The 16,015-nt window shown below is 41.9% G+C and overlaps 2 protein-coding genes across 9 annotated transcripts in view; one reads left to right on the forward strand and one right to left on the reverse strand.

Moving 5' to 3' along the window:
• Positions 1 to 16,015, reverse strand: part of LOC310881449 (antigen WC1.1-like) — a 74,043-nt gene that overhangs the window by 54,933 nt on the left and 3,095 nt on the right. For 2 of the 8 annotated variants that reach the window (XM_083798810.1, XM_083798807.1), the window contains exons 2-4: positions 7,386 to 7,499; positions 4,189 to 4,289; positions 2,837 to 2,874 (exon numbers count right to left, since the gene is read on the reverse strand). The exons of 1 other annotated variant lie outside the window; for it this stretch is intronic. The gene's annotated coding sequence lies outside the window, so the exon portion shown is untranslated. The remainder of the gene's footprint in view (positions 1 to 2,836; positions 2,875 to 4,188; positions 4,290 to 7,385; positions 7,500 to 16,015) is intronic. 5 more of the 8 variants (XM_083798811.1, XM_083798808.1, XM_083798813.1 and 2 more) reach the window with 3 other exon arrangements.
• The window catches only part of KEL (Kell metallo-endopeptidase (Kell blood group)), a 42,574-nt gene continuing 39,280 nt past the window's right edge, over positions 12,722 to 16,015 (forward strand). The window contains exons 1-2 of the mRNA XM_083799016.1: positions 12,722 to 12,846; positions 12,961 to 13,944. The gene's annotated coding sequence lies outside the window, so the exon portion shown is untranslated. The remainder of the gene's footprint in view (positions 12,847 to 12,960; positions 13,945 to 16,015) is intronic.

Raw genomic sequence — 16,015 nt, forward strand, 5'->3', positions numbered from 1 at the left:
CCCCACTGCTCCTTCACATTCAATCTCTGCCCCTGCTCCAGCATGGAGTCCCTCCCACAGGATTCTGTCCTTCCTGAACTGATCCTGCATGGGCTTCCTACAAGCAGCAGCTCTTCAAGAACTGCTCCAATATGGGTCTGTACCATGGGGTCCATCCTTCAGGAGCAAACTGCTCCAACATGGGTCCCCCACAGTCAGCAGCTCCTGCCAGACCATCTGCTCATGTGTGGGCTCCTCTCAACGGGCTGCAGCTCCGGCTCAGACTCTGCTCTGGCAGGGGTTCTGCCCCCAGAGTGGGACACCTATTTTCATTTCCCCTTCTTTTGCCAGGAGGCCTGTGCGGATTAACAAGGACCTCCTATTCGAATTCAAACACAAAAGGAGGCTTATAGAGTGTGGAAGCAAGGACAGGTAGCCTGGGAGGAATACAGATACATTGTCCAAGCATGCAGGAATGAAGTTAGGAAAGCCAAAGCCCTACTGGAATTGAATTTTGATGGGGATTGAAGACAACAAGAAGGGCTTCTGTAAGTGTATCAGTGACAAAACAAAGACTAGGGACGATGTGAATGTGTTACTAAATGAGATGAGGGACCATCCATATTGTGTTTGTCAAGATCAGACTGTCTGTGTTTTTTTTTGTTTGTACGAGTACTGTGTTTATATGTGTGCTGGTGAGATAATTTTCTATGTGTGGTGATCTGTGGCTGTGTGTGTGACTGTGTGTGCTTGTGTGTGCTTCTGTAGATGTGTAAGGAGTATGTGCTCTGCTTCATGACCAGACCAGACCAGACCATGACCAGACCAACCTCAGGAAAACAGATGCAGTTCCATGCCTCTGCCAGGCTAGTGGATTCATCAAGCTGTAGCAGTACAGAAAAATATTAGGCTTAAATGCTGCTTTTATCAAGTATTGTAAATACCATCTATGTTGGTGATGTTTCAACATTCAATGAAATTATGTAACAGTTTATAATCTGTTAATACAGTTGTTAACATACTACAGTGCCATCTTAATGGTTTAAATTATTTGTACATTTATAGAGCTGGACACAGTTCATGTCACCAAATTGCTGAGAGAAATAATCTTTAGTTTTTGTTGACTATTAGTATATTATAATTCATCCCCTATGCAACAAGCAAATTACAGATCTTGTAGCTATTTCATCAACTTTCTCTTGCCCTGATGATCTGCTACAGACCTTTTCATATGCAAATACTCACTACACACCTCAAAAGCCAGACCAAGATTACCCTGTCTGGCAACTGACTAACAAGCTGACAGATACTGCTGCCATTCTGGCTGCTGTTTTTGATTCTTCTGCTGCTGTATTCTCAATTACATTCATGCTCAGGAAGCATCCAGAAAGAACTGAACCAGTCTTTTCCTCCAGGAAATGAGATGATGAAGGGCAGATAATTTCTTCACTCTGCAGAAAATGACCCTCCATTACTTGGGGTCATATTGTGTTGTGCACCTGGATGGACCAACAGAAAATATAGAATTTTGATATAAAGAAGGTCACATTCAAGGTTCTATGCAATGTTCTAGTGCCTACTGTCACGTGTCACCATACCACATTCTGGGTGCTAACACCTGTGGAGAAAGTCCTCCACTGCATTGTGATGCCTCACTATTTTGGTGCTTATTGCTAGGCAGCCATTTTGAAGTCCATAGTGCATAAGGTTGATATCCCGGAGATCTCCAGGCTTTCCTTCAGTCTATCTACCCATGAGTAAACAACAACACAGAGGTCATATGTACATTAGCCCAACCTGAATTTCCCATCTGCATGGAGGCAATTAACAAATTATATCTCCCCATACACTGTTTATAGAGAAAATACTAGCAGGTCATCTATTTCAAAAGCTACTCAACATTCTTCAAGTCCTGATGAGTCACAGAAGGATAATTATGAATGAGGCATGTATTTGCATCAGGGAACAGCAGGAGAGGCTCTTCCATAAGGCAAGGTGAGCCAGGAAGTTAGTGTCACCACAAGGTACGCAAGAACAGTAACAGCACTGTAAGGTATACAGTCCAAGAGTATATGAGCAAGGATAGCAGCTAAGCTCTGTGATAGTAACTAGGGTCAGCCAGCAGTCCAGTGATTGCTAGACAAGTCCATAGAGCACCAGACAAGGCAGAGCCAAGATCAGGCCAAAAAGTGAAGTCCACAGGTTAGGATCAAGTACCCGGATCAGCTAAACACATATAAAAGCACAGGCATACCTGTGACACAGCTCAAGTAGAGACCAAGGGTGAGATCCCTTGAAGAAAAGTAAGGGGACAAACCCAGCTGAGGCTTCTCACAGGGATTTGATTTAAGGTCAAGCAGTTGCACTGTGAAAATTGAACATGAACCTAGGCAGCCAAAACCCAGGCAGCCAAAACCCCAGGAGCAGTGCAAAGGGAATGACAATTTGCATTACTGAGAATTTCACCAATGAGTCCATACCAGTACTATCTTCCTACATCTGATGGTAAAAAGAATAACACCAGTGCTGTTCTAAAAAAGTATATTCCAAAGGTTTACCAAGAAAACAGTCTGCTTAAACAAATTTAACTACCACGGCAGTTAAGCAGTAAGGTACATAAAGAAATTCAGTAAATGTACAGAGACTATATGCACAGTGTACAGTATTCTGTGCTGTTTTAACAGCAACATAACTAGTACATCTATGGAAGTGATAATCTCCCTCTTTTCAGCACTTTTTTAGATAGTATCTTGAATACTGCATTCAATATTCAGGCCCCTGATAGAAGAAAGACATTGAAAAATTGCCATAAGTAAGTAGAGGAGCACGAAGATAGTTAGGGGGCTGGAGTACTCACCCTAAGAAGAGAGGCTGGGGGAAGTGAGCTTGTTCAGCCTAGAAAAGAGAAGACATAAGGGATACCTAATTAATTGTCTTTCAGTACTTACAAGGAGGTTATCAAGAAAATGGGCCCAGGCTTTCCATAGTGGTGCGTGGTGGGAAAATGGATATAAACTGAGACTGGAAAGGTTCCAACCAGGTAAGAACATCCTTGTCTATTGTAAGAACCTTCAGTCACTGGGACAGTTTTCTCAGAGAGGTTGTGCAGTCTCCATCCTTGCAGATATTCAAGACAAGGTGTTGTGGTTTAACCCCAGTAGGCAGCTAAGCACTACACATGCACTTGCATACTCCCACCCTAGCAGGATGGAGGAGAAAATCACAAAGGTAAAAGTGTGAGAATTCGTGGGTTAAGATAAAGACAGTTGGCTAGATAAAGCAAAAGCTGTATGTGCAACAAAGCTAATTAAGGAATTCATTGCCATCGGCAGGCGTATATTCAGCCATTTCCAGGAAAGCAGGGCACTATCACATTTAATGGTTACTTTGGAAGACAGATGTCATTATTTAAAACATTCCCTCTTCTTCCTTCTTTTCCCCCAATTTTTGTTGCTGAACATGACATCATATGATATGGAATATCTCTCTGGTCAGTTTGAGTCAGCTGTCCTGTCTGTGTTCCCTCCCAGCTTCTTTTGCAGTCCCAGGTATCTCACTGACATGGCAGCATGAGAAGCAGAAAAGTTCTTGACTTAGTGTAAGCACTACTTACACTGCAACGACTAAACATTGGTGTGTTAACAACTTTATTTTCATCACAAATCCAAAACACCACACCATACAAGCCTTTGAAGAAAATTAACTCTATCCCAGACAAAACCAGGACACTAGGCTGAATAAAGCCCTGAGTGACTTGGTCTGACCTAAGACCTGACCCTGTTTTGAGAGGAAGTTAGACTAGAGACCCCCTGAGGTTCGTGCTGAACTTAATTGTTCTCCGTTTCCACTGTTGGCAGTTTTGTCTTTCCTAAACCATAGCAGTTTATGCAGTTGTTTAGAAAAGAGATGTATATAGAGAAATTATTCTTCCTCATTTACTCAAATGAATTACTTTTACTATTTTGATGTGCAAAGACAGAAAGGATTCTTATTTACGTTAATGTATATATATTTTTAACATTATGTTACTGGGAATCCTTTGAATTTGAATTTTTACTATGAGAAATTTGATCTCATTTCATTATCATTGCAGAACAATATACACTTTTCAGAATGTAAAAAAAAGTGAGGAAAATTAAAAAAACATTTTTTGATTTGCTAATTTTGTAAAGTCTCCTTTTGTTTAGATTCTTTAGAAAAGGCAAGTACCTCATTATGGAGTCTCAGATGGTATTTATATCCTTGTTAGAAACCTGAGAGTCCTATTCTTCTCTCTGTGACTATCTGTAGTAGTACAGTCCTTCAAATTCCTAAGACAAAGAACATATCAAAAAGTTGGAAGAAACTCTTGATTTGTTTCCTTAAGTGGTCAGCTGATATCAGATAGCTAGTATCATTTGCATCAGCAACATGAGAAAAAGGTGATGGGCTGTAATAGGAAAAGAATGTGTTACAAAATACTTAGAAGTGTAGATGTTCTTAATTCAGCTGATCCTGTTAGAATTTACCCAGGGTATTTTACTAAAGATTGAAGAGATGTCAGGAGCATTCCAGTAACCTGAGATCACCTGAAGAAGAGGAAGAATAGAAAGACTGAGAAAGAATAAACAACTTGTCTTTCTTTTTAATACTAGGAAATTATAAACTGAAATTAATTTCAATTTCCAGGAGAAAAAGAAATCCTTAATAGCATGTAGAAGGAAATGAATAAATGAATAATAGCTGACTGTGTCAGTAAGGAATCATGTTAAACTTGTCTAATTTTTCTCTCGACAGAGTAGGAGACTGTGGATTTGGGAATAAATTTGAAAATGATACAGCTTCACTCCTGTTTTTTTAACGCTCAAATGATATTCCCATAGGCAAACTGAGAAACCTATCCTGTAAACTGAATGAAAAACTCATTGAAAAATTCAGACCTAAAGAGTCATATAAATAGTTCACTATCAAAACTGGAGAAGATAATGAGGAAAATTCCTCAGGGGTTGATCCAAGGATTCTGATAGGTTGCCATTTTATTAATAACTTTGAGCAGTATTTTTATTTTTCTCGTCACTGGAGACTATTAATTCTGCAAAGAACACCAGGTTGGAACTGGTTGGAAAGTTTTTTGGAAGACATTCAGAACTCAAAATGATCTTGACAAACTGGAGAAGCAGACTGAAAAAATATGAACAAATGAACAGACATCTACAAATGTACCAGATGGGGAAGAAGCTGTCATTTAGCAGAACTGCACAGAAGGACCTGGTGGATACAATGGATCAGAAGAAGAAGAGAAAGAAACAGTTGTGAAGACAATTGAAAAAAGACAAATGACATGCTGGAATATAAATAGCACATTTGTTTATTGCACAGATTAAGACATTACCTTTTTCTATATGGCTTTATTAAAGCCGTGCAACAGAATGGTAAAAATTGGAAAAAATGCAAAAATTGAAAGGAATGGCCTTATTTAGTTTAAAGAAATCTACAAAAGGGCTTAAATAATGAAAAGATAACTCTGTAAATACAGGAATAAACTTTTCTGCATGTATATTATGGATAGAGCAAGGAGTGGCAGGCTTCATAATGACAAAGTTGTATCTTTCTTATGATTAGAGGGATAAAACTTAGGAAAAAAATAGTTCGTATATATTCTCTTTGCAAGTTTTTTAGAAGAGTTTGAACAAGAATGTCACAGGAGTTTCACAGGGAAAGTTGATCCTGCTTTTGAGAAATTAACAAAAGTACAACTTACTCATTTAACTGCATAGTAGTCTACTGAAAAGGATTCATTTCTATTTCATCAGTTTGGGACAAAATCTTCCTCTGCTAATTAGGCTGTTTAATTTGTCTTTTGACTTTACTTCAGTTTTCAGTACTTAATAATGCCTTATTGTGAGAAACACTCCGTAGCCAATAACTTAGGCTCAGGCAAGGATCTCAGTGAAGTAGTAATTTATTCGGGATTGCAATGGCGGGTGTCCCACAAGCAGGAGCACACCTACTGGTTCCAAAACACACGTTATATATTTTTGGATGACAGGACCCTCCCCTGTTTCCTCACTGAGTGGGTAATCCAGGTTCACAATCTATCTGATGCTTCACAGACAGTGCATGGCCTTCAGTTGCTGGCCTGTTACATTTCAAATTTCTTTTGACTTTTTTTACTGTTTGAAGTGGTAATGTTTCTTCACTTATCTGACTTGACTTAACACCTTGATTTTCACCTAATTGTTCTGAGGAGTCTGGTTGTCTGCATTTTACAAGGTCGCCTGCTAAGTTTTCTTATCACTGCAAGCATATCTCAATACCCTATTCCTTACCTTTAAACAATGTAACTCTGCAAAAACAACATTTTTATTCCCACAATTCCCCCCTTTTCCTTTTTTATAAATTGTTGATTTTTGCAAAACTTTTCTCTAAGGTGTAATTTGGTAGATATCTTCCTCTTCTTCACCTTCTTTGCTTTCCATCTCCTCTAATACCACCACCTTATCTGAGTAAGGTGGTGGCTTCATGGTCATTTGTTTCAATAGTGCAGTTTCTGTTAACCACTGTATTAGTCCTCTTACACAGGGGATAATGCAACAACCAACGGCTGTCAAAACTCCTGCTACTACGATCAAGGATGTAAATATGCCTAATTTTTCTGCCAGTTCACTGGCAAGGGTGGTAAACCCTTGCAATGCTCTAGTTACTGTGCCATCCGGGGCAGTATTATTGGGTATAAAAGTGCAACAATGGTTGCTCAGTATCACACATACCTCCTTTCTCCGCAAGCATCATATCTAATGCTATTGTCTTTTCCTAGGCCATTTTGCTGGTGGCATCTAGTTGTTCAGCGATTCCTCTTATTGCATCCTTTGTATAATTTATGAATCTCTGCTGATTATAATAAATATAATTAATCCAATCCACATTCTTATTGATTGTTACCCACCAGAACAGTGACTCAAACCCTGCAGCAATTTGATTCCTGGCTTCCTGTTCATCGGGAACTCCTCTAGGCACCCCAATAGAATCTATGTATGCTCTGTCATCAAATGATACTCCTAAGCTTCTTTTACTTCTTCTGGGTGTTTGTGATGTTTCTCTTTCAAATGCCAGGGTGAAGGGTATAGCTAATTGAACAAGTGCACAAGTGCCTCCCCAGTTAGATGGTAGGGTGGACCGTAAGATCTTCCCTCCACAGTACCACCAGAGATCAGCCCTGGGGATCTCAAGTCTGGAGCAGTTTCCCATCAAGTCCTTGGTAGCATTCAAGGTCCTCGTGCACAAGGCAAATTCTCCCAGATGCCGGGTAGCACTCACACCTTGCTGTGAGAGGCAAGCTGTATGGTTACCTATAGCTGTAGAGAATGCAGGGGGAACCCTCATATTGCTATCACGCAGGGAAGGGAACAGCAAAGAGAGAGACTTACAGGCCTCATTTCCCCAGGCAGTCTTTTCTTGGTACAATGCAATCATACGTCGCATCCCCTGGGAATCCTTGGTCCACCTCAATGGGCAGGGCACTATCTGGGCAATCGGTCATCCTGAGGCACAAGCATAGCAATTGCTATGGTGAGACTCTGGACAATATATTTGACCCATTCTATCCAGGCATTCACATCCCCATACCCTGTTTCAATCTCAAATGTTTGAACTGCCGCATTTCAAAGAGGGCCTCCTGTTTTCTCTCCTGTTTTCTCCTTGAGTTTCTCCCTTTCTCTGATGGAAATAGAGGATTGTTTCCATACAGCTATTCTCAGTCTGGCTATTGGGTCTCTCCCAATTATTTGTTCTCTCTGCTCAATTGTCGTTGGGCATTTAAATCTCCACAAGCTAACACCTCACAAGCATCAAACATAACAGATTGTGGTACATACCCCTCTGTCACATTCATCCATATTTTTATGGGGTATCCCATCTTACTATTATCTGTCATGCCTTTTCCAAGTTGCCAATTGACCAAGGCTTTCTCTGAGGCGTACAATCACTAAAAACAAAATTAATAATTGATTTTTCCCTGTCATTATTGTTAAACTTTAGGTTTCCAAATAATTATCAATACAAAGAATAAGATGTACACTACTACTATAACAAACCCCCCTTGGGAGCACTTCAATTCAATATAGGTCTGTCTTTTCTGTCAATCACAGGTCACACTCATTAGTTACCTGTGAAAATAAAAGGTTAGTTTACAATTGTAAACTTTTATCCTGCTCAGAGTCCACTATGAGATTTTTCTCTTCGATTTCAGCTTCCAACAAGTCTTCTGTAGGAACAACTTCCCAGGTACTAGGGTTGACGGAAGCCTTCACTCGAGTATAGTGATTCCAACCTTTTTCCGCAGTTCCTATGGCTGTTTCAGTGGTTAGTAGTACTTGGAAGTGTCCTTCCCATTCAGGCCAGAGTTGATACTTTCCAGGTCTGAATCAGGACCCAATTTCCCATGGGTCCTGAGAGATGACAAAGAAGAGGACAACCCCACAACACAGTTCTTAAGAAAACTCTCTTGTTTCGAATTGTGGTATCTCATCCCTTCTGCCCAGATAGGGTAATCCAAACAGCATCTCATACGGTGAAATTCCTATATCGTTTCTTGGTGCTGTTTGAACCTGTAGGAGTGCTAAAGGTAAGCATTTTACCTAAGGAAGTTGGGTTTCTAACACTAATTTAGTTCATTGCTTCTTTAATGTCTGGTTCATTCGCTTTACCTTCCCAGAAGAGGAGGGGTGCCAGGGGGTGTAAAAATCTGACTCAATCTCTAAGGCCTGCAATAACCCTTGCAGTACTTGTGAAGTGAAATGACTTCCTTGATCTGAATCAATGTTTTCAGCTATCCCATATCTAGGGACTATTTGCTCCAGTGATACCTTAGCCACTTGGAGATTGGAACTGCGGTTAGAAGACCTCCACAAACGCTTCGAAACTAAGTTCCGTCTCAGTCACACTCTCACACACACACAGGCAACCGAATCCCACCCAACCAAACGGTATACACCTTAAATACTTACGACTCCGTCGTCTTCGTTCGGATCTTTGCGCGCAGAATTACGGGCAAAATATAGTGCTGCAGCCGGCAAAGGGAGCTCATAAAAAAAATCTAAATCTTTGATTGCCCTTATTCAGGTTCAAGATGGTGTTAGTCCCGACCCGACTCGAACAGGAGCCACCAAATGGTGGGGGCGCCCCTCCTAGATCAAGTCAGAATTCAGGAACCAAGACCATCCTGGACGAGCCCCCAATTTTTATAAATGACTGAGTCCCAAAAAGGACCGCAATCAAAGTTTAAAATTTATTCATGGCTCCTGATTCCTTAAAAAAATCTTTCTCTTAGAACTTTTTAGTTCTTTCTTAGTTTTCAACAATTCCCTGAATCCTCTCTGGATTTATTCTCCATTTTCCCTCAGACATCAGATGCCTTAAATACCTGACTTCTCTTTATACGTATTGTAATTTATTTTTCAATACTCCCAAGCCCTGCTTTCCCAGAAAGTTGAATAGCTTGTTAGTAGCTTCCTTCACAACTGTTTTCTCTTGTCCTGACAATAAAAGATCATCCACATTTTGTAACAGTAATTCCTTCTTGGGAGGTTGGAATTGCTCCAAAATCTGTTCTAGAACTTTGCCCAAATAAATCGGTGGCCCTGTAAACCCCTGAGGTAAAACTGTCCATATGTATTGTTGCTTCCACCCCCACTTCAGAGTCTTTCCAGTCAGAGGTGAATATATCTTTGCTCTCAGGGCCTGAGAGCACTCCATTAATAACACTGTTATTCCAGTGTAACAATTTACTATTTGAATGCCCAATTTCATCATCAAATCCCTTCCCAACAAGTTAGTCCCTGCCTTGGGTACATACAATAATTGCCCAGAGATCATTTTATCCCCTAGTCTCAGCTTGGTATCCCCCAAAGGTGGCACTGTTATCCCAGCCCCTTCTACCCCCATCACTTTTTAGGGTTTCATTAGTTAATTTAATCCCTGATACTTTACAGGCCAGTAATGACCTAGCTGCCCCAGTGTATTGGGTTTGATGGCAAGGTTCGGGGGGGGCGGGGGGGGCTGCAATGGCAGCCCCCACGAGGAGAATCCAGAAACTGCCCCGTGGCAGATAAGGGACAATTTCATCCGGCCCCAAAGGGGCCCACCGCTGCCCAGAGCCAAGCCACGAGCAACACAGTCCGTGCCTCTGCGAGAGCACATCCACAAAAACAAACAAACAAACAAACAAACAAAAACCTGCTGCTCAACAGCAGCTGGGAGAGCGAGGAGTGAGAAACCTCCCCGCAGACACCAAAGTCAGCAGAGAAGGAGGGGGTGGAGGCGCTCCAGGTGCCGGAGCCGAAGCCCACTGTGGCCTGTGGAGAGGCCCAGGTGGAGCAGGCTGCCCCCCCCGTCCCCCTGTTATAAATGACTGAGTCCCAAATAGGACTGCAATCAAAGTTTACAATTTATTAAACGAATAGAGGAAAGCAAACAGCGCTGGGTACGCCGGGAGTCTCTGCTCCACCAAGACGCACACCCGTTACATAAGACGGCTGATTTTTTATACTCCTAGGCTAATACATATTCATTACTACTTCTAGAAGAGGCAGGGTTATTATAATTGGTTTCCCGAATCCAAAGTCCTCCCAGGGGCGCCTGCGTATCAGTCTCTGGTGGTCTCTCGCGGGCCGCTCGGGCGGAAGGCTCATATTCTTCCTCCTTATCTGGTAGTCTCTTGGCCGGATGTCAGAAGCTACTGCACGTCCGTGCAGAGTCAGCAGTTTTTCTCTAAAAATCCCTCTGTTCACTTATCACCTAAACCCAGGCCTCAATGTTAACCCTTCAAATCCCTTAGTGTCACGAATTGCTGGACCATTCCTTACAATCCCTCACCTTCTTTTTAATATCATCAATTCGTGTCTCTTCTTCAACCTTTTTTAGTAACAATTTCATCAGTTACTATCAGTTACTATCAAGATTTCATCAGTCAGTTCTCGGGGAGTCCATTTCTTAAGCATCATTATTGACACATCACCTTTTTTCTCTACCGAAGTCATCACAAATTGGGTGCTATTTATTATTCACTGTACCAATAACGTAAAGCAAGGTATCATACAAGGTATAAACAATAATGTCCTTACACCACATAAAAATAAAAATAACATCCTTTTAACCCATGGTCCACCGTGCAACCACGAAAAGAAATCCCAGTCTATACCCTTCCAAGTTTGTACTGGGATGGGGGCTACCTTCCTAATTTCCTTTGTTATCTGTTTAACCACTTTTCCATTATCATCAATTTGTAAACAACAACTAGAATCATTCAGTTTTCCACACACTTCCCCTTCTTCTGCTAGTAAATAGTCTAAGACCATTCTATGTTGAAAGATAGCATTCCTCATCTGAGTGGATTGATCAGCCAGAAGATCCAAGACTGTCGCTGTTTGATTGGTTACAACTTTGAGGATAGCTTGCAACCTGATTATTCGGTTCAAATTATAAATAGGTTCTCGGGCTCCTGATACCAACTCATTCGGGTTCCAGGTAGCTGGCCCATAACGCTGTATGATTCTTTCAGGAGGCCATTCATCCTTTCCCCATTTTTGGGCACTACCCCCGGCTAAGGAAGTATCAACAGATCCTTTCATTCTGTTCAGGTCATCATATAATCTTATTCCTAAATGATTTCCTTGTGTTTGTGACAATAAAAAGAACAAGGGTCTTATGTACCCCACATAGCATATTCCTGACCAGTTTCCGGGTAGCCTCTTGTAAGCATGTTTGCCACACACCCAATAATGTCCCTTTAGGGCCCACGTCCCGTCTGGAGAAGGACCATCCCATCCCTCTTTACCCTTTAGGGCGTGATAATACAGAGTGTCCTTGTTACCAAGTGGTCCTGTTACAATATCTGCCCCGTTTGTACTCGTATATGCACACTTCCAAGCTCCCACGTTGGGTTTCCACTTACTGTCACAATTCAGTTCTCTTTGGTGGCCTGTCATATTATAAGCTGACCAGAAATGTTTAAAGAACACTCGCCTCCCATTCTCATCTTGTCATTTCCAATGATAAACCCGCACCACATGCTGTTCCTTAGTGGTGTTATCACGCTGACAGCTCAAGATTTGACCATCGAATTGTCCCCCCGCTTGTGCTCTTGCCACAGTTTCACATCCGGATCCAAAAAATTCTCAATATGAGCATTTCAGCCAAGTCCCATTTCTCAGCTGAACATGCGTGGCGTTCCATTACTCACTACGTGCTGTACAGTTTATAGGACTACATCCAGGATTGGTACAATCATATCCAGGGGACGGAGTCCAATTGCAAATGCTTTTTCCCACCACCACTGTTCCTGTTCTGTTCAAGCAGTATACACCCTGAGCTGACGAGTGCAACTGCCATGGGCCTCCTTCCTCTTTCCAAAATTGCGTCCCATTATGAACTTCGCTCAAATTACTGACCCACCACTTGGTTTCAACCAGGCCTGCTACCCAGGGCCAACTTTCAGTTCCCCCCCTCCCCCCGGTCCTCCACAAATCCAGCAGTTACTAAGGTTAAAGGCCTTGGCCACTTCCTCCCCCAAAGTGAAAAAGTTATTCCTCCATTCTTGCCCATGGCCCAATTGCCCCTGTAAAAACAATACCAGGAAGTATAGCATTTCTTATCCTTTTTTGCCGTCCAATCTTGAGAGTGTGGGAAACGCCTTCAGTCATGGGGTTGGGCCTGCTTTCAGAGCTTGTGTTACCATTCAGCCCTTCGGGGTGATCCAGCTCCTGGAAAAACTTTCAAGGGGTACGTCCTTCAAATCTTTGCGGCTGGCGTATGTTCGATTATTTCCACACAATTGTGTTCCAGCGGTCCTTCTTCTGGAACAGTTCCTAGACATACTGCTGGATTTAACAGGTTAGTCGTTTTCAAGGTTACGTCATCTTGTTCAGTTAGTATTGCCTGATATTTCATCATTCGGCTGGGTGATAACCAGTGCCCCCCCCCCCCCCCCTTTTTGTTCTAAAACAGTTGTTACCATATGTGGTACAAAAACTTCAGTATGTTTTCCCATTCAAAGGCAAAATAATTTTCTACTATCTTTATCAAGAGGTATGCAAAAGAAGGCATCCTTTAAATCTATCACGGTAAGCCATTTATATTTCTCTCTCACAGATGTTAACGATGTGTAAGGGTTAGCTACTACCGGGTGAATGTCCTTTGTTATTTCATTTATTGCTCTAAGATCTTGTACCAATCTATACTCGCCATTCGGCTTCTTTACTGGAAAAATTGGAGTATTGTATTCCGATTTACATTCTTCCAGAATCTGATATTTGAGAAATTTGTCAATAATTTTCACTATCCCCTGCCTAGCTTCTATCTTAAGTGGATATTGTTTGATTCGAACAGGTTTGGCTCCTTCCTTTAATTCCACCTTTACCGGTTGTGGCAGTTTCGACTTCCCTGGTACATCTGTTTCCCACACTGCTGGTATAACTGCATTTTCTACTTCTCTTGGAATATTAACAAAGGTTTTATCTTTGATCGTTAGGATTTGTCCTACTTTGGACTCAGGTACCTTCATTATTAATTCTCCATCCTCAAAGGTTATTGTTGCATCTAAGTTGGCTAATAGATCCCGTCCCAAGAGTGGAATCGGGCATTCTGGTATATACAAAAATTCATGGGTTAGTTCCTTACCCCCAAAACGCAAATCAAGGGGTTGTAAGAATGGCCGTTCCTCCTCCTTCCCTGTGGCTCCAATTATTGTAGTTGTCTTAGTTCCTAATTGTCCTTTTAAACTATTTAACACTGAATATGTTGCTCCTATTACATTTGCAGGCTAATTAACACAGAGAAAGAAGCTCCCGTAACCAACAAAAAATTCAAGCCTCTGTCTTTGTTTCCTAGCTTTATTTCAACTAGTGGACCTGCTAGGGTAGATGCCCCAGGATGCTTTGATAATCCGTCAGCCCCCTCCCCCGATACTTGGGAAACTGACCAAACACCACCGTGAGTATACCGAAACTTCTAAACTGTTATTTAGATAATGCTCCCACCTTCCTCCTTGACACCCTCAAAACATTTAAGAACAAAATAGGATTACAAGATGCACCACCGGGGGTGGATTGTTAGGATATAGAGGTGGCAGGTTATCCAATGACTCCCATTCATCTTTTTTTTTTCTTTTTTTTCTTTTTTTTTTCTTCTTCTTCAAACTTGTCTGCTTTTAGTGTAAATATTGAGGCTGGAAAAGGACGTGAGATCCTGATCCATAATCCTGCATAATCACTTTCCTCCTGGCTAAAAAGGTTCTTTTGAATTAGCATGTAGATTTAAGGCTGGCAAACCAAGTCTTCAAAGGATCCAAAAATGGGCCAAAAGATATGTGGTCTTAAAGGCTTCTTCAGCCATTCTATCGTACAATACTGGACCATTTTTAATTTACTTTTTTCCTTTTCTGGGGCCCCTATCATTCCAGTTTCTAATCATTATCTCTAACGGACTTTCTGGCGGTATGTCTGGTAATTTGCTCCCTTTTCTCTGGTCCTGGGTCTTCGATTTTGTCTGACCCATCTAGGAATTTTACTGTGGCAATTCCTACAGCCCTTGGTTGCCTTAGTGAGAGTGTCTTGCAGGGGGTTTAGGACCTATCACCCACCCACGAATCCTATAGGAATCGCTTCGGTCCTTCACCGGCCAAGTCCCTCACAGGAGATTGGAACTGCGGTTAGAAGACCTCCACAAACGCTTCGAAACTAAGTTCCGTCTCAGTCACACTCTCACACACACACAGGCAACCGAATCCCACCCAACCAAACGGTATACACCTTAAATACTTACGACTCCGTCGTCTTCGTTCGGATCTTTGCGCGCAGAATTACGGGCAAAATATAGTGCTGCAGCCGGCAAAGGGAGCTCATAAAAAAAATCTAAATCTTTGATTGCCCTTATTCAGGTTCAAGATGGTGTTAGTCCCGACCCGACTCGAACAGGAGCCACCAAATGGTGGGGGCGCCCCTCCTAGATCAAGTCAGAATTCAGGAACCAAGACCATCCTGGACGAGCCCCCAATTTTTATAAATGACTGAGTCCCAAAAAGGACCGCAATCAAAGTTTAAAATTTATTCATGGCTCCTGATTCCTTAAAAAAATCTTTCTCTTAGAACTTTTTAGTTCTTTCTTAGTTTTCAACAATTCCCTGAATCCTCTCTGGATTTATTCTCCATTTTCCCTCAGACATCAGATGCCTTAAATACCTGACTTCTCTTTATACGTATTGTAATTTATTTTTCAATACTCCCAAGCCCTGCTTTCCCAGAAAGTTGAATAGCTTGTTAGTAGCTTCCTTCACAACTGTTTTCTCTTGTCCTGACAATAAAAGATCATCCACATTTTGTAACAGTAATTCCTTCTTGGGAGGTTGGAATTGCTCCAAAATCTGTTCTAGAACTTTGCCCAAATAAATCGGTGGCCCTGTAAACCCCTGAGGTAAAACTGTCCATATGTATTGTTGCTTCCACCCCCACTTCAGAGTCTTTCCAGTCAGAGGTGAATATATCTTTGCTCTCAGGGCCTGAGAGCACTCCATTAATAACACTGTTATTCCAGTGTAACAATTTACTATTTGAATGCCCAATTTCATCATCAAATCCCTTCCCAACAAGTTAGTCCCTGCCTTGGGTACATACAATAATTGCCCAGAGATCATTTTATCCCCTAGTCTCAGCTTGGTATCCCCCAAAGGTGGCACTGTTATCCCAGCCCCTTCTACCCCCATCACTTTTTAGGGTTTCATTAGTTAATTTAATCCCTGATACTTTACAGGCCAGTAATGACCTAGCTGCCCCAGTGTATTGGGTTTGATGGCAAGGTTCGGGGGGGCGGGGGGGGCTGCAATGGCAGCCCCCACGAGGAGAATCCAGAAACTGCCCCGTGGCAGATAAGGGACAATTTCATCCGGCCCCAAAGGGGCCCACCGCTGCCCAGAGCCAAGCCACGAGCAACACAGTCCGTGCCTCTGCGAGAGCACATCCACAAAAACAAACAAACAAACAAACAAACAAAAACCTGCTGCTCAACA

This window comes from Anser anser (assembly GCF_964211835.1).
Source record: "Anser anser genome assembly, chromosome: 1".
Classification (NCBI taxonomy): Eukaryota; Metazoa; Chordata; class Aves; order Anseriformes; family Anatidae; genus Anser; species Anser anser.